The 19,472-nt window shown below is 43.3% G+C and overlaps 1 long non-coding RNA gene across 3 annotated transcripts; it reads left to right on the top strand.

Annotated features, from left to right (window-relative positions):
* The first annotated feature begins 1,606 nt into the window (after positions 1-1,606).
* LOC131487944 (uncharacterized) lies at positions 1,607-19,250 on the top strand. Of its 3 annotated transcripts, none has more exons than XR_009250021.1 (6): positions 1,607-1,968; positions 7,583-7,720; positions 8,485-8,546; positions 10,406-10,532; positions 17,362-17,617; positions 17,712-19,250. It is a non-coding gene; the product is annotated as an uncharacterized LOC131487944 (long non-coding RNA). The 3 variants fall into 3 exon arrangements; XR_009250020.1 differs by having other exon boundaries at positions 1,607-1,964; XR_009250022.1 differs by lacking the exon at positions 7,583-7,720 and having other exon boundaries at positions 1,607-1,964.
* The last annotated feature ends 222 nt before the right edge of the window (positions 19,251-19,472 follow it).

The raw sequence follows: 19,472 nt of genomic DNA on the forward strand, positions 1-19,472 counted from the left end.
CACTGTTCCCCAAAAGGTTGAAACAATGGCTTTTATGCTTCAGGTCGCTGGAGAGCAAAACTCCCATCGCTGGGAACTACTCCAACCACAAGGCAAAATATATGGAAGTCAGGCTTAACTTGATGAGACCCTAACATAAATCCCTTAACTTATGAACACTTCTTAAAAGAAAAGTGACTCCAAAGCACCTTCTTCATGTAACTTGAGACGCAAAGGGACACAATGTTTCACCCTACCCGCCAAAGCGGGGTTAAAAACATAACTAAGCATCTATGAAGTGCCAGCTACCCTGCGTGAATCCTCAAATTCTCTACATTTGTACCCAGCGCATACAAAAGCGTGAAGTTCATCATATATACAAGAGACGCTCTGCAGGTCCAAATCACTTCCCCGGGTCACGAAGTGGCAGACTCGATAATGGAAGTAATTTCGGACTCCAGAAACCATTCTTTCACCAGATCCATTTTCCCCAGTAAGAAATCACCCAACACACGCTTTTGAAAATGATACTTGATGTAGGGAATAGTGATGCTTTCTTTAGAGTCTCCAAAAGCACCAACCTGCGCGCCACCTGCGGTTTGCTCAGCTCTGGTAGCTAAAATTTACAAACTAGAACCCCCCCTCCCCAAAAAACCTAAGATTAAGTGGTAATTCACTAACTCCACCCCCCCCCCCAAGAGTCTACATGAGACACACAACTATTCGGGAATCCTTTCACCGGCTGCCCCGGCCTTAACAAAATACCTGCGGCAACCTGAACGCACTTTCCGTTTGTCCAAATGCGACTTGGGCCTAAAATCTGTAACAGCCGGGATAATTTCACAAGCACTAACGCCGAGGGGTCTGGGGTTCACATCCTGCGAGGCGACGAAGCGGGCATCCACTCTTTTCTCGGACCACGGGCCCGGGCTTTCACACACACCCCGGGGCCTCCTTGGAGGTTAAAGCTCCTGACTTTAAGCCCGTTTTAAACCTGTCCCAAACGACCGTAAGTCCCCGCCCAACTCATTTCAAGTTTAGGTTGCACATTAGGGGCCAAAGCTCCACACTGAGTTCCAAAGGCCTGCCTGGGCCACGCGGCCCCACAAAGCCTGTCCGAAGGCCCAGAGTACGGAGTCTAAAGCCTCGGGGACCCAAGAAAAACCAACGATTCCCTAAACTGACCCGAGTCGCCTCCCCCCTGTATCTCGACTTCGCTTCTCTGGAGCCTCTCCCCCCGCAGGGCCCCGGCCTCGCGGTCCGGTCCTCAGCCCCCCGGCCCAGACCCGGCGCACGCCGCTCCCGGTCTGATTGAACATGGCTCCACCGCCCAGGCCGGTGGGCCCCGAACAGTCTAACCAGTCCCTTTAAGGCCTCAATGCACGGGCGGAGCGGTCACAGGGTCAGGACTCAGGTCTGGGGGGCAAGCGGCACCGGGAGCCACGCGCAGGCCTTACCTGGAAGATGGCGGTTCCGGCCGAAAGGAAGGAGGCGGGGCTGCAGCGCGCGCCTTACAAGGGCCTACGGGCTGCCCGCGGCACTGCCTGAAAGAAACGCCAGCCGAAAGCAACTCTTCCGGGGAAAGGGATCTTCTCAGAGAACAAGGGGAACCCTTAGAATATTTTTCTTTTTTTGTGAAAAAGAGGCAATAGACCTACACAAGCTGACACTTGGATCTTTCCAGACAGCCCGGAAAGGGGCCTTCAAGGACGTCAAACAGGGCGCCGACGTCCTACGCGTGCCTACGTTCGCCTTTACGTTGAGCTTACGCCGGAAGTGGGCGTGTATTGGCGTCTCCGGGCGCCGGGGAGAGGCTGGCCTGACGGAGTTTAAGCCTTTTGCGTGGCTCCTAGCAGTCGTATGTTTGCAGAAATGATTACGTGAGCACAGAGGGCAGATTACAATGAGGAAAGCATATTATCCAGTTTGTGTCTTTCAAAAGTTCTTTTTCTTCTATGAGTCACGACATAACCACGTTCTTGCTGGTAGGTGCGTAAATGTTACATCCATTTTGGGAAGCACTTTGTCAGAATGAAGAAAAACCGCAAATTTTCAAATACTGTATCCTGGCATTCTGCTTCTAAGTTTGTATCTTACAGAACCTTTGACATGTAGGCAAGAATGCGTAACAGCACTGAGTAGAAGCAAAAGATTAGAAACCTCCCCTGGTGAGAACAAATACACGAATGGGATGCTCATATGAGAGAATATTATATGCCAGTAAATCAGTGCTAAACCCAGAAATATGAGGCCAGAAGAGGAAGATGTAGAAAGTATACAGCATGACAATTTATATACATACGATCTTAAAACATGTAAAGCTACCGTATGTTGCTTAGGTATATATGCATATGTATTGGAAGTACTCAAGAAATAAAAGGGGGTAAAAATCGAACTTAGAATTTTTACGTCCAGTAGGAAAAGAACTGGAAAGTAGTACAAGAAAGGGTTTTGCGGGCGCCTGGGTGGCTCAGTGGGTTAAGCATCCGACTTGGCTCAGGTCACGATCTTGTGGTTAGTGGGTTCCAGGCCCCGCGTTGGGCTCTGTGCTGACCGCTCAGAGCCTGGAGCCTGCTTCGGATTCTGTGTCTCCGTCTCTCTCTCTCTCTGCTCCTCCCCCACTGATAACTCTGTCTCTCTCAGATTCTGTGTGTCTGTCTGTCTGTCCCTCACCCACTCACACTTTCTCTCTCTCTCTCTCTCAAAAATAAATAAGCATTAAAAAAAAAAAGGATTCGATAAAGACTGTCTCCTGATTCCTTAAGTTCTTGAGCAAGTGAGCTCAAGGCAAGAAACTACAGACAGAATGTATAAATTCAAAATTTTGAAGCCTATGCAGTTTTTAAAAATTACAAAGTCCAGATGCATCGGGGTTGTAAGTCAAATTTCAAAATCAATGGAATAACATTATTTAAATTCAAGCAGGTTAAGATTTTTGTTGCTTAGATTATTTTTAGAAAAAACATCATAAAAATAATACAATCATGAGAAAAGGATCAGACAAATTCCGCTATTGGGACATTCTACAAAATATCTGCCCAGCATTCCTCAAACTGTCAAGCTCGTAAAAAACAAGGGTAGTCTGAAAAACTGCCACAGCATAAGGAGACGTGATAATTACATGTGATGTGGTTTCCTGGATGGGATCCTAACAGAAAAATAATATTAGGTAAAAATTAAGGAAGTCTGAATAAACCGTGGCCTTCAGTTAACAACACTGTACAAAATTTGGGACACCTGGTGGCTCGGTTGAGCATCCGACTCTTGATTTTGGCTCAGGTCATGATCCCAGGGTCATGGGATCAAGCCCCATGTTGGGCTCCACCCTCAGTGTGAAGCCTTCCTTAGATTCTCTCTCCCTGCCCCTCTCCCCTGCCCATGCTCTCTCTCCCTCTCTGTCTCTCTAAAATAAGCAAAAAACCGTCCCCCCAAAAAACTCAACAATGTACAAAACTGGTCCACTACCTTCACTGTAACTATTATACCCTCCTTTGGTCTCTATATTCTTTATCCAGCTTCATTTTTAGTAGTTCATTGTTACGGTCACTCTATCTCAACTAACTCAAATCAGTCTTCGTATCACTCTCCTAAAAAATGTACCACCTTGGATAAATGCAACCCGTTTTCTTCAACACTTTTTGTTGTTGTTGTTGTTTTGTTTTTTAGAGAGAAAGAGGGCATGGTGAGCGAGGGGCAGAGAGGGGCAGGGAGAGAGAATCCCACGCACTGAGAGTGTGGAGCGACAAGTGGAGCTTGAACTCACCCGATGTGGGACTCAAACTCATGAACCGGGAGATCGTGACCTGAGCCTAAGTCAGATGCTTAACTGACGAGCCACCCCGGTGGCTCATAGAGTGTTTTTTAAATTAAGATATGTTACATAAAAATCGAGATTTCTGGCTCCTCTTAGATCAGGGGATGTGACAACATAGGATTGACAGTGTTGGTGGCAGCAGTCCAGTGGCCGCCCCCTTGAGACGGGATATATATTCTTGAGTTTTATGTCCACTTAGCCTGCTTCAGGTTCACTTGTCTTGGCCCCTGTAGGCATTTGAGCTTTTAGCCTGTGCCACAAATTCATGGTCAACCGCTCTCAAGTGGTGCCTAACATCCCCACTGCAGTTCAGTTAATTTACGTACCTACTCTCTGTGAAGATTATTTCATGTTTTTTTCTTCAGTAACCAAATCTTCCGTCCCTTTCGAAACTTCACCCTTTTTCAGCTGACAGTTGCTTCATTTTTATCAATGTACAAACACGCTTTGGTCTTTCCCCTCTCCTTCCGGGCCCTACTTGACCTCATCTTCCCTTCTATGTTCTTCCATCAAGCTCCTTAGAAAAGAATCATGTGAAATTACTGTTTTTGTACATCAGAAACTGTCAGAGTTCAGCAATGTCCTATGATTTAACCTAATACGTGATCATTATGGTCTCTTCCTCACATCCCATTCTGTTTCCAGTTTGATCCGACTTCTGCCCCAGTCATGCTCTTCAGACTGCTTCCACGTTGCCAAAACCAAAAGATATTCTGTGTTCATGGTTTTCTTAATCTCTGACAAGCTTTGGCCGCTCCCTCCTTGAAACACTGCCCTTTCTGACCGATCCACCGCCTGCTTTGCTGGTTTTCTTTTTCTTCCTGCCCTCTAAAAGACTTCTTCAAGACTTGGAACTGGTCCCCTTCTCTTCTCTTTCTACACCCTCTTCTTGGGGAAATCCACGTATACCTATAACTTTAAATTTCGTCTCTATCCTGCTTACTACCACATTTATTTTTTTTAATTCAAGACTCTTCTCAAAACTATTCAGCCTGACATCTCTTCTTGGATACATTTTGGCATCTCAAAGTTAATGTGTCCAAAATAAAACTTACCTTTCCATCCCTAAACCTGTTTTCCGTGCAGTATTTCCCATGTCAGTAAGTGGCATAAGCCAGAAACCTCAGTTTCATTTTTAAGTTTTCCTCCCCCCACCATATCCCATCCGTCAGCATATTTTTTTCCAGTAATACCTGTAAAATATATCTCCGGATGGCCTACCTCCTCCCATCTCCACCACCACCACTGGAATCTCTCCCCCAGACTAGCAATGGCCCCATTAAGGCTACTTTTTTCTCTCTTGCTTCTGCTCTGTCCATTTTCTACATAGCAGCCAGAATGATCTTTTAGAAATGTAAACTCAATTGTGTCATAACCTTGCTTAAAGTCCTCCAAAGGCTTTCTGTTGCTCTTAGAATAAAATCTATACTCCTTACCTTGGTTTACAAGGTCCTGTATAAGCCAGTTCTGGGTTATCTTCGCAGGGTCACTTGGTTTCCCCGCCCCAGCTCATTTGTAGCCTTCTGTGGTTCCCTAACCCGGACCAGGGCTTTCTAGCCTCAGGGGTTTTATACACACTCTTCCCCTTTGCCTTTCCCATGGCTCATTCTTTCTCATCTTTTTTGCTTCCTAAGCATTAGCATCTGCATAATTAGGAATTTAGTAAGGTGTTTAAATTATAGAACAAATCCAGATGCTGTGACCAAAGTATTGGCAATTACTGTGCTTCTATTTGAGGTAACTCTTTAAAAATCTTTTTTAGAGATTTTAAAGATTTTTGTCATAGGAAAAAATATAATTGGAAGGCGGCAGTTGTTTTTTAGCATAGTCTTTTACGTCAGTCATCAGTTGGTCCAGGCTAAGTGTAAGCAAAATCGTATTACTTTTAGCCTAAGAAAATCATAATTAAGAAGATAAAAATAATAGTACAACAAATCCAGAATTAATGTGTTCTTGGTGTGGCCCACCACTTTAGACTTTGTATATTGTTCTTGACTATCTTGAATAATAAGTAATTGAACCCCAGTATAATGTACGTATATGTGTGTATACACATATGGACACGTAGGTATATATGTGTGTATACATCAGAGAGAGAGACTGAGAGATTTTTTTAAAATACATACACTAAAATGCACACATCTAAGTGTATACGTGGAAGGTTTTTTGACTAATTTTTATAACTTTACAACCAGTATTTACGACAAAGGTATAGACCATGGCCATCCCTGTGGAAAATTCCCTGATGGTCCTTTCCAGCTAACCCTCCTCCCCACCACAACCATCTGATATCCTGATTTCTACAATTATAGAGTAGTTTTGCCTATTCTGAAATTTCACATAAATGGCGCCCTACAGTCTGCACTCTTACTTATCTTCTTTTGTTCAGCTCAGTGTTTTCAAGATTGCATCACGTCATCTGGACCAATAGTGCAATTCCTTTTTCATTACTAAGTAGTATTCCGCTGTGTGAATATACTACAAATTATGTAGACATTCTTTTCTAGAGGGAAAGTGGGATGTTTGCAATTTTTTGATACTATGAATAAAACTGTCGTAAACGTTTTGTGAATATGTTTTAATGTCTTTGGGGGGAAATACCTAGATTTAACGTTGCTTGACCGTAAGGTGGGTGTATCTCTAACTTCATAAAAAATTGTCAAACGGTTTCTCCAAGTGAACCCCATTTTATTTATTTAGCATGTTCCTCCAAAGAATGCAAGGCATTTGTTTCCACCGCAGGCTTTTAAAATTGGTTTGTGTCACTAGCTCGGTCATACACGTCTGAAAACCAAAGTGGTCTCCTGAGTCTCTAACAGTCAATTTGTCTCTACTTTGAGATCATTGACGTAAAGAACAAGAACAGCGTTGAAACTTAAAAAGAAATGTGCAGTAATTGAACGTGGAAAGAAGGAAAACTCGGAGGTCGTTCAATATTTATTAGCGTCCAGATTAAGTCAGGTGCTGTGCTGAGTGATGAAACTATAAACATGAATAAAACAGGAGCCTTGCCCTCAAGGACTCCACAGGGAGTTTGGTGGAAGAAAAAGGTGAGTGTGTTCCAATATTCTAAGTGCTCTAGGAGGGGACACTGAACACGAGCAGTGCAGGCATTATGTGGATGACACCGTGTGTGTGCGTTAGAGGGGGGAGTGGATGAGAGACGAGCCCCCGGATGAGAAGGAAGCCTCACGGAGGAGGTTGGACTTGAGGAAACAGTGATGCTCTGACCATAGAACAAGTAGCAAGGGTATTTTAGGTAGAGGGTATTTTAAGTTTTTTAAGTTTATTGGTCCTGAGAGGGGAGAGAGAGAGAGAGAGAGAATGCAAGTAGGGGAGGGGCAGAGAGAGAGGGAGAGAGAGAATCCCAAGCAGGCTCTGCCACCAGCACGGAGCCCGACCTGGGGCTTGAACTCACAAACCGCGAGACTAAGACCTGAGACGAAATCAAGAATTGGACGCTTAACAGACTGAGCCACCCAGGCGCCCCAAGGCATTTTATCTTTTGTAAAGGCACAGTTGTTTTGAATAACAACTTTCAAAACTCGGGGAAATGAAGGTCATCCAACAGCTTTAGAAAATAAGGTCAACAAATGAACAGGAACGTGACTTATTAAAATGAGGGAAATTAATTGTGCACCAGGCTTGAATAAAAATACGAAACAAAACCCGTAATTTTTGGTCGTTAAGCTAAAGTCATAAGGTAAAGCTATGTCCATTTTCATGTTTTCTTCTGTGAAGGAATTTTAGTAAAGTTCAGTGTATGTTTTGTTTTATTTTGGTTTTCAGAAGACACTGGCAGTTTAACTCCAGCAGGAAAAGTTTTTCCAAGCCAGGAGGAAACCTGGATCCACCTTCTGTGTGAGGCTGTGGTTAGGAAGTCCATATGAGTCTCAGTCGACTCCTTTTGATTTGCCCTTTGTCTTGGTAGGTTGGCAGGAGAACAATTCAAATGAGAACTGATTAGGAAATTCTGGGGTAGAAAGTATATAATGAGAATTCTTGTCTCCAGGGAAATGTCACTAATGATAACTGAAGTCATGGGAACTGAAATACTATGAATAATGGAAAAATGTATAGTGAAGAATAATTATGTAAAAGAATCATTTTTTCCCCATAAAAATTTTCATGTGAGATCCTGAGAAGCGAGGGGAACGGGGAGGTGGAAATGAACAAGATAAAATCTATTTTTTAATCAAGGAGGCAAAGATTGCGCTCTTCCAGAATTTTTCTACCTGCAAACAGTGAAGCATTACCAGGCTTGTGACCATGTGATTGGACATTCTGATTGAGTCTCAGCCCTCTAACCCAGGTCTTCATTGTCTGTATCCAGATGTTTCTGTTCCCAAATCCTGCGTTTGCTCCAGCTTCCAAAATACCTTCAACTACCTTAGACTTTAAGGCCAGTGCGACGTGAGGAAGAAGCTAGTCAAATATCAGAAGTGTTCAGACAGGAAGAGTATTGCCGTGAGAGTAGGAGAAGCCGTTGCAGTGATTTACGGAAGCCTAGTTACGTTTAGACAGTCAAGTACAATTTGGAAAAGTGGGAAAAGATACGATGTAGAGTTTTGTAGTAGGTAGGAAACATCTAGTGGACCGTTGAACTTGTAATAAATTCCAGGAGACTCCTCAGTTAGGGTCAACAGTCCTTGCTCTTAATGATTATGTTAGTTGTTTTGTTTTTTTCCTAGGTAATTCGATCACTTGGAGCTGTGCACATCTCTTCCTGGCAAACTTAGTAACAAAGGAAGAGGTTCGTGCTCTGTTCCCACATACTTGCCTCATAATGATTTAGAAATGAGGGCTGACAAATTTCAAGTCTGTTGTTAGCTCGGATTGATTGATTGATTGATTGATTGATTATGGCTACCTGGACCTGAGTTGAGATGTTTCTGAGGCCAATTCCAGGCTAACTGAAAAGTAAAGATTATTGATGTCCGGTGGGGGCTTATTTGGGGGGGGGGGGAAGACCTCTTATACCTTATTCTTCTCACTTCTGGCTTAGATAACTAGTATAAGAGAAGTAGTTTTACTGCTAGAGGAAAAGGTTTGCCCAGACTTGGAAATAGGTTAGATGGTAGTGTGGGGCATGGCTTATCATGGTGGGCAGTCTGCAAGAGGGTCCCTAAATCAAAGCTGGAAAGAAGGTATCTTTTTCCACTGTGGAGAAAAAACATGAGTTTTGGAGCCCGACAGACTAGATTCTATGTTCTGTCACTTCCTAAAGCCTGTTTCTTTAAAGTGGAAACACAGATACTTGTTGAAGAGAATCTCGGACTTATAAGCCCACCTGGGATAATGAATGTAGAACATTTTTCCATTTTGTACAGCACTGGCACCCGGGAGGCCCAAAGCATGTCCTCTCCCTTGCTCTCCTTTGGAGTCTGGTCTGTGGGCCCCTGGGTGTCTCTGGGACCTTTGTAAGGGATGTGTGAGGTCAAAATTATTTTCAGAATAGTGTTAAGACATTATTTGCCTTTTTTACTGCATTGCCATTTCTCTGGTGATGCAAAAGCTATAATGGGAAAAACAACCTAGTGCTTTACCACGAATCAAGGCAGTGGCACTGGCCATTATTGTACTTTTTGCCACCATGCACTCTTAAGATAAAAATAAAACCAGTTCACTTAATAATAGGTGTGATGAGGGCAGTAAAACTCATTAATTTTATTTGATCTCCACATCTGAGTACACATCTTTTAAATAAACTGTGTGTGACAAAATGGGAACTGTGGATAAGACATTTGTGCTATATAATCAGTACAATGATTGTCTGGAGGAAAAGCACCTGTTCTGTTGTTTGAGTTGCAAGCTGAACTGACACCACCTTTCCCACTGAATACTATTTTTACTTGAAAGAACAGACAAACTAGGGTTATTCAGAGTTGAGTATTTGGCTGACATCTTCTGATGGGCTAAACCAGACTACTGCTACTTCAAGGGAAACAAGGGAGAAAATTTGAGCTTTTAAGTAAAAGTTACAGTTTGGAAAACTTATATCCACCACCGGGAGCCTGACAGCTTCCTACAACTGAGATACTTTTCTGTTAAGATCATTGGTGATATGAACAAACGCAGTTTGTTTTATATAGTTAAATGTTTCCACATTTGGATTATCTGCATAACTGAGTGAACCATATTTTCAAATGATCAGTACATAATGTTACAAAGTAAGAAATGGGAAAAGATCATTTGAAGTGTAAGGCCAATGGAATTAAAAAACTTTTTTTTAATGTTTATTTCTGAGAGAGAGAGAGAGAGAGAGCGCATGAGCAGGGGAGGGGCAGAGAGAGAGGGAGGCACAGAATCCGAAGCGGGCTCCAGGCTCTGAGCTGTCAGCCCAGAGCCCAACGCAGGGCTCGAACTCATGAACTGCTGGATCATGACCTGAGCAGAAGTCGGAAGCTCAACCAACTGAGCCACCAGGCACTCCTACGTGGGCCAACAGAATTTAATGTACCAGTATGAAAATGTCACTGATACTATTTAGATTTCATGTTGCAACTACTCTTTTAAAAAAAAAATCTGTCACTGTGGAGTGTTGGTGTAGTACCAAATAAGATTAGCCACAGTTACCTGAAAAAGTTATTAAAATACTGCTCCCTTTTCTAGCATACCTGTGTGAGACGGTTTTCTTCATATACTTCAACCAAATGCATATGGCAATAGAGTCAATGCAGAGGCAGATGAGTGTCCAGTTGTTTTCGACCGAGCTAGACCTTAAGGATGTCACAAAAAGGTAAGACAATGCCACACTTGTCACCAAATGGTGCAGCAAAAAAGAAATGCAGTGAAAAGGAATTTATTTTGGAAAATACAGTCACTTGTCATAAAAATATTTATGTGACCATGTATGAGGTTTCTATTATTATTTTTATAGAAGTTAATGAATATTTCTAGAAATTCTTTATTTTAATGTCTGATAAATATTGATAGATGAAAATCCACATAAATGAAAGTTCAGTGATTTTTAAAAAAAATTTTTTTTAACATTTATTTATTTTTGAGACAGAGACAGAGCATGAACGAGGGAGGGGCAGAGGGAGAGGGAGACACAGAATCGGAAGCAGGCTCCAGGCCCTGAGCCATCAGCCCAGAGCCCGACGCGGGGCTCAAACTCACGGACCGCGAGATCGTGGCCTGAGCCGAAGTCGGACGCTCAACCGACTGAGCCACCCAGGCGCCCGAAAGTTCAGTGATTTTTAAGAGGTAAAGGAGTCCTGGGATCAAAAAGCTTATGAACACTGTCCTAGTCCCCTACTTCTGCTACCGCTGCATGTGCTCTGATCCCCAGAGAAGAGCCAGAGATGTCCCTGCAGATTCTGGAAGTAATCCCTATTTGTCGCAAATTTTTTTTTTTAATTTTTTTTTAACATTTATTCATTTTTGAAAGGCAGAGAGAGACAGAGCGTGGATGGGGGAGGGGCAGAGAGAGAGGGAGACACAGAAACAGAAGCAGGCTCCGGGCTCTGAGCTGTCAGCACAGAGCCCGACGCGGGGCTCGAACTCACGGACCGTGAGATCATGACCTGAGCCGAAGTCGGCCGCTTAACCGACTGAGTCACCCAGGTGCCCCTATTTGTCGCACACTTTGACTGTTAACTATTAGGGTGAGTTCCACGTCAAAATATGCATGTTCCCAGGGTAATCTTGCCCCTGCAAAGTTACCCAGAAACATGGGCACGTGGGATTATTTTCCATTTTGCCCTGTGGATTCTGAACAAGCTTTGGTACAATTTTGCTGACTTGCCTTGGGCTGACAGTCTGCAATTGTTAATTTATCCTATAACTAAACTGATTTTGCTTCAGTGTTACCCTGTCATGTCCTTAGATTTCCAGTGCAACTGCTGATGAAGTCAAGCAGGTCAAATTTTGTGGGACAATCAGATAGGGGACTGGCACTCTGTTGTGCCTGTTAAAATTAAACTTGGAAACACTTTAAAAAGAAACCCACAAAAGTGTTCTCAAAACAGCCATTCTGGTTGTCAAATGACATAGGGGAGCAATTAGGCCTCTGTCCTATGATAGATTCAAAATTTTCTGCTGACTGGCAGTGTCCTGTTTCTACCTCCGAACTATTCCGCAGGTACTTGGCTGTACTCCGACGGGATAAAAGATTCTGCGGTTGAAAAATTTTAACTACAGTCCTTGCTGACAAAAGACTAAAACCTTTTTAGCCATTAGAAAAATTACTCTGGCTACAGTTTCATATGTGCCCGGAATTATTGAAATAAACTCTTTTTTTTTTTTTGGAAAACTGACAATAACTTTAACCATTATAATGAACCACAATGACATCAAAATATTTCTGCAAAATAATTGATACAAATGCTTTTAAAGGTTCTAGCGCTGGGATTTATATAAGCCGAAGCATAAAATTACGTGAAGAACCTTCGTCAGATACCAGTTTCATGTTGCTAATTTGCACTCAGCTTTCATATTGTATAGACGCGATCCCAGTGCCATCTATTCAAACTACTTTTTAGATACCTGTGGTGCTTCAAGCTAGGTTTCGGTGGTCTTTGAAAGCTGGTTTATGTGCGTGAAATTGGACAAGATTGAATTGAAATCATTTGCTAGAATTCTACTTAATTTTAGTTGATCTGAGAGAAGATACTTGAAACTGGGGAGAGGTAGTGGTCTGGTGACTTTCACATGGTGAATTTCAGAAAACTGTAAGCTTCGTAAAGGTAAGGACTTTGTCACTCTAGGCCTATCACTTTGTATCCAGTGCTTAGCATACCGTATATAGTAAAGGCTCAAAAATATTTGGAAACCGAGATGGAAAATACGGGAGAAAAGGGAGCAGCAAGCTGACCCCACTGAATCAGTGTTAATAGGGGTAATTTTAATAACATGAACGGAGTTTGAAGAAAATGGTCATTCACAGTAGCAGCACCTTTTGTAACAGAATGATTTGATATTTAGGATCCATTTGAGATTGACAATTAATCCAACTTAGTCTGCTGCCCAGCTGATGGGTTTCCTCAAGCAGTGCTCAGGGCATTCGTTCAGTCATTCATGGAGCATACATTCATTGGGCACCTACTACATGGCAGAATGCTAGAGATACAGGGGAGTAAAACAGACAAAAATCCCTATCCTCTCGAAGTTTACATTCTAGTGGGGGGAAAGACAGTAAATAGTACACTATTTACACTATCGTGTTACAATGTGTATATTCTGACAGATGGAGACAAGTGCCATAGAGAAAAAAAAATCAAGCAGGCAAGAGGAAATGAGATATCACAGTTTCAAATAGAGTGATCAGGGGGGCGCCAGGGTGGCTCAGTCGGTTAAGCTTCCGACTTCGGCTCAGGTCATGATCTCGCACTCCGTGGGTCTGAGCCCCACATCGGGCTCTGTGCTGACAGCTCGGAGCCTGGAGCCTGCTGCGGATTCTGTGTCTCCCTCTCTCTCTGCCTCTCCCCCACTCACGTTCTGTCTATCTCTGTTTCTCAAAAATGAGTAAATGTTAAAAATAAAATAGAGTGATCAGAGACACCTGGGTGGCTCAGTAGGTTGAGCATCTGACTCTTGATTTCAGCTCAGATCATGATCCCAGGGTGAGTGTGGAGCCTGCTGAAGATTCTTTCTCCCTTCTTCTGGCCCACTTGCTCCCTCAAAGAAAGAAAGAAAGAAAGAAAGAAAGAGAGAGAGAGAGAGAGAGAGAGAAAGAGAGAGAGAGAGAGAAAGAAAGAAAGAAAGAAAAGAAAGAGGAAGGAAGGAAGGAAGCAGGGAGGGAGGGAGGGAGGGAAGAAGGAAGGAAAGAAAGAAAGGAAGGAAGAAAGAAAGAAGGAAAGAAAGAAAGAAGAAAGGAAAGAAAGAAAGAAATGTTATGTTATTGACATAAATTGACTTAGAATATTATATAGTTTCAGGTGGACAACATAATGATTCAGTATTTGTACATGTTGTGAAACGAGCACCCCAATAAGTCTAGTTAGCATCCATCACCATGTAGTTAAAAAGATTTTGAAACACAGGACACCGAGCTGAGAAACTCCTATGATTGTATGTAGTACAAAGCACACCTTGCTGCACTTGACAGTTGACGGGACGCTGGGAGGGAAACAAGCCCGCAAATGCCAGAGCCTCACATTCGCTCACCCTCAGTAGTACGCACTCCTTTCTCCGTTCTCCTTCTGTGCACAAGCCAGAAATAAGACAACCGACAGAAATCATGGAGTCCTTCCTTTATAAAATTCTCTGTGGTGTGACCTATTTATTCATTAATCTTTTTTTTAATTTAAAAAAATTTTTATTTTAAGAGGAAGAGAGCGAGCGAGAGAGAACATGAGCAGGGGAGGGGCAGAGAGAGAGGGAGACACAGAATCGGAAGCAGGCTCCAGGCTCCGAGCCGTCAGCACAGAGCCCGACGCCGGGCTCGAACCCACGAACCGTGAGATCATAATCTGAGCCCAAGTCGGATGCTCAACCGACTGCGCCACCCAGGCGCCCCTATTCATTAATCTTTACTAAGCATTTCATTATGTGCCTGCTTGATACCGGGGCCCATTCCTGAAGAGGGGAACAAAGCCCGTGTCTTTTGGGAAATTATGTATTTTCCAGGGAGACAATACTGAACTAGTCATTGGGAGGTAATTTAAGAATTATTTTTATATGTGCCACGAAGGACCAGCTGAGACTGTGAGAACATCAAGGGCACGATCCTTATCCGGGAGATCAGGAAAGACTTGCTGGAGTGGGTGACAGTATCGGCACACGTGCTCAACACGTTTTGATTTGTGTTGATCTATATGATTATATCTGTACCCTTGAGACGCATACGTTTCACCATAGGATACAAAAGTGAGAAATCATTTTGGCTCAGTAGGGTATGGTCTAAGAAAAAGACTCACAAATTTCTGTGGCTACATAGATTTTTGAGAAGAATTATTAACTGACTTTTTCAGTTTAATAATGTTGTTCTAGCTTGTCAGTTGTTTTTTATTGTTTGTTGGTATGTTTAACAAGTCATAAAATGTGTACACATTCCTGTCTCTTGTGTGTGTGTGTGTGGAGGTGTATTTGATCATGTTTAGAATAAAATACAGAACCACAAACTAAATTTTCCGGTTCAGTAGCAAACACATTATACTTTCTGAGGCGCTTTCTACAAAAAGTAGGTACAAAATAAAATTTTGTTCGATTTTTAAATGAACGTGTAATGTACAAAAGTAACAATCTGAAATTCTACGTCCTACATACATTGGTGAGCTCCTTGCCTTTTCTTTTCTTTTTTTTTTAAGTTTTATAGATTTATGTATTAATATTTGACCTTGAAAACATACACAGAACTATAGCTTCTCTTCAAGTCTTTTGAATTTGAGGTTGGATGGATTGGTTAGAGTGGTCTTTATAACTTTTATTTGGGGGTAGACTAAAGGTTTTACCTAATTCTCCCTATTGATATCCCCTAGGCCAGACCACACTTAATTACATGCTCTTTTGGCGGCAGGCGCTAGAATCCTTATTTATTTATTTACTTACTTATTTATTTATTTATTTATTTTTTTTTTTTTAATTTTTTTTTCAACGTTTTTTATTTATTTTTGGGACAGAGAGAGACAGAGCATGAATGGGGAGGGGCAGAGAGAGAGGGAGACACAGAATCGGAAACAGGCTTCAGGCTCTGAGCCGTCAGCCCAGAGCCTGACGCGGGGCTCGAACTCACGGACCGCGAGATCGTGACCTGGCTGAAGTCGGACGCTCAACCGACTGCGCCACCCAGGCGCCCCAATTTACTTATTTAAAAAGTTTATTTATTTTGAGAGAGGGAGAGGGAGAGAGAGTGCACTCACAAGTGGGGGAAAGGCAGAGAGAGAGAGAGAGAGCGCAAGAATCCCAAGCAGGCTCCACACTGTCAATGCAGAGCCTGATGTGGGGCTCAAACTCATGACCCATGAGATCATGACCTGAGCCAAAACCAAGAGCCAGATGCTTAACCCACTGAGACCCCCAGGTGCCCACAGAATCCCAATGCAAGTGAGGTTAGAAAAAAAAGTCAGGGTCCCAACAGTAAAGGATTGTTTGCTCCCCTTTTTCTGAGTATCAACCTCATTCTTCTCTCTCGTTGCAAGCATTCTTTCAACACATGAGAGAAACTTGACCTCTGATAGCTCCTGAGCTTTGCAGCTGACCAAGTTGGCCACCTGCAGAGAAACCACCTCAACTCTCTGGGCCCTAGGCCCAAGACCAGTGGGAAAACCCTCACTGGGCCACAAGATCTAGACACAGCAACTGTAACAGGAGGAGGAGAGATGTGTGTGTGACGTTGTGTCATAACTGGAGATCCTGAGAGAACAATTTGGATAGGATGACGGGAAATTGTTCTCAGAAGAAGGAGGCAATTCTGAGAAAAGAATTACATGTGAGCCTACCATGGTATTAATTGGAAAGAAGTATGAGAGAATGGGACTAAACGATGAATAAGGAACTAATGTTGGACATCTTATGTGAGGGAAAGGGAGAAAAGAAGGTCAGGAGATTTCCCTGAGAATGTAAGGAAACATGAGAAACTTTAGCCAAGACAAACTGGGACATAACCAAAATGTTGACAAATGTTACACCCCGTTTACTTTCAAACACTTCAGTAAAAAACAAATAGATGAAACAGAAATGGCAAGATGTTAATATTAAAACTGGGCAATGAGTATATAGATGTTTTCTGAGAAGTGGCTCTCGGGGTGCCTGGGAGGCTCAGTCTAAGCATCCGACTTTGGCTCAGGCCATGATCTCACAGGTTCATGAGTTCGAGCCCGACATTGGGTTCTGTGCTGATGGCTCAGAGCCTGGAGCCTGCTTCCAAATCTGTGTCTCCCTCTCTCTCTGCCCCTCCCCCACTCGCATTCTGTCTCTCTCAAAAACAAATATTAAAAAAAATAAAGTTTTGTCTGTTAAGTCTGATATTTGGGCTTCCTCAAGAACTATTAATTTTTTTCTTCCTATGAATGGTTCTTTCTTTCACATGTGACTTTGTAATCTTTCATTGAAAACTTAATATTTTGAATATTATCATGTGGCAACTTTGGAAATCACTTTTTCCCTCTCTCTCCATGACGTGTTGTTGCTGTTTGTTGTAGTTTTTGTTGCTTGTTTTTTAAATGGCTTTTCTGAACTAATTTTCAAAGTATATTCTTTGTCATGTGTGATCACTTACGTTTCTGTTCCATTAGTTTACTATTCAGCTAGTGGTCAGGCAGAGAGTTCTTTTAATCCCTGGAGTCAAAAAAAAAAAAAAAAAAAGGAAAAAAAAAACCCACTAAAAACTCTCTCCAGTCTTTTCAGATGGGCTCTGTGTCGTGGCACTCCTCGATACTTGGCCGGGCCATTTACTTCCTGCTTGCATGGAGCTTGAAGGTCAGCCAATGAGAAGATCTTTGAATCTTCTCAGGTCTTTTCTGAGCATGTATCCAGCCCAGGCATGCATGGAGTCTTCTAGTTCTCTGGATTAAATGGGAGCTTCTCAAAGCCCTTATTCCCTGAAATATGCCCTTCTCCAGCCTCTTTCTTCCCAGTATTTTGGCTTTTCTATCGCTTGCCCTAATTGTTATCCTTCGCCACAGATGGCAGCCGCTTATACATTTGCAAATGTCACCCAGGAAACTGCCTTGGAGCTGAGGTGTGTGAAACAAAGGCAAGTCCTTGAGCAGATCCTCCAAGGAGCTTCCGGGGAGCTTCCGGGAGCTAAGGTCAAAACGTGGATCCACAGTTCTTTGAGGTAAGATAAGATTGGTTCTGGTCCCTCCGGTACCAGTAACCTGCACCAGGAAAATGGACTTCTGTCTTCAAGTCTGTAGCTGCGTTGGGGATGGTAACAAGGTAAGTCAAAATGCTCTCTTACCAAAATTCAGCCGGCTTTTTTTTTTTTTTTCCAGTGAGCTTTATTCTGGTTGCTGAAAGTTTCTTTTATTAGATTCCAGAGTTCTGAAAAACTTCATCGTGACAATTCTTGCCAGCTTGTCCACTGCTTTTATGAAGGGATGAAGGTTTGGAGTTGTCTACTCTGCTGTTTTCAGAGACGTCTGTCCTGTGGAGAGAATGGGTGACACGGGTGTGGTATTCCTGATTCCAACAAAAGGACAGCATCCGGTCCAGATCCCTTCCGACTTATCTGGGAGTCTTGAGAGTTGGATGCCTGAGGAGATTTGTGGCCGAGCCCTGAAATCATCGGCCTGCCCCTTCTGTGGGGTCTACTCTGAGGAACCCTATTCCATAACGTACGCACCTTCTGTCCAAGGTGCCTGGGCTCCTCAGTGATGCAGACTGACGAGGCTTTTCATCCACTCCGGGTGCTTTCAGTTCTCCCAGAATAAGTAAGGCCAGGAAAACCTGGTAGCAGGACATTTGGCGGACCTTTTCAGAGAGTTGGACTCTGGAGTCGAGCCCTGAGCATGGGCCTTAGGTCGGCAGGTTTCTGTGTGACCGTGACAGAAGACCGGAAAAGACTCATGTCTTCCTTTTACCTGCACTGTTTTGAAGACCTCTGCTTGACATCTTGCCAACAACGTATGCTTCCCCTGCCTTCAGCATTTGGCGAGAAAGCACCAGACGGGCTATTCATTTCTCGCCAGCATCTGGACATTCCTCAGATACGCAAGATCCGGATCAACACGGCCCTTGGGAGGGTGGCTGAGACGAAGGTGCTCACGCCTGCGCTAAGCCCGTGCTGCCGTAGGCTCGGATTTTATGTGAATGTGAACTTGGGTTCACTAACCACCACCGACTGTCTCACATCCTCTGAGACATGTGAGGTGTCAGAAGGGTATGTCTGCTCGAGTCTGGTAGAGACTCCTGAGACATTCCTCTCCGCCGCTGGCGTCCTGGCTTCTCCACTTCACTTCTGGCCGCAACGATTAGAAGATGGAAATGGGAGGGAGTTAGAAATGGGATATAGGTGTTTGCTTGGCATCTGCCCATTGTCGAGGAACATTCCCTGTGTCTTCAGAGCTCAGATTTAGTGTTGGGAGCCTCACAGGAGGATGTGAAGTTGTGTTATCCGAACTCAGGACTGTTTTCCACATGCAAAGTTACAGAAGGTGAGCATTTTCCTGGCTTGACCTAAAAGTCAACTCAGTTTTTGATGCCTCTGATGGTTTGCATCTCTTCACATTTAAAAAAATGTGTCTACCTCAGGGCCTTTGCATCAACCCTCTATTCTAGGATTCTAGGGGTAAGAATGTGAAGATCTGTCCCAAGGGAGCCACAGATATTCCACTTTGGCCACAGTCACCCCAAGAAGACATGTAAACTCTGTCCAAAGTAAAGAGCAAATGGAAGAAAACTGTTGACTCCTATAGGCCCAAGATCTTTTGTCATTACAGGTGTTTATAAAGTTGAGAATACTGGGGGTTTTTTTCTCCTGATAAGGAAGGCTTGTGATAAAAATTGCTAAAAGAAGTCATTAACTTAATTTTTTAATGTTTATTTTTTTATATATAGAGAGAGAGCAGGGGAGGGGCAGACAGAGAGACGGAGACAGAGAGTCCGAAGCAGGCTCCAGGCTCTGAGCTGTCAGCACAGAGCCTGATGTGGGGCTTGAACCCACAAACTGTGAGATCATGACCTGAGCTGAAGTCGGACGCCCAACCGATTGAGCCACCCAGGCGCCCCAAGAAGTCACTAATTTAATGACTGGCTTACCTCCAACTGCTAGGTTTTGCTTAGGTTGAGCCAC

Source organism: Neofelis nebulosa, chromosome 1, assembly GCF_028018385.1.
Source record: "Neofelis nebulosa isolate mNeoNeb1 chromosome 1, mNeoNeb1.pri, whole genome shotgun sequence".
Lineage (NCBI taxonomy): Eukaryota > Metazoa > Chordata > Mammalia > Carnivora > Felidae > Neofelis > Neofelis nebulosa.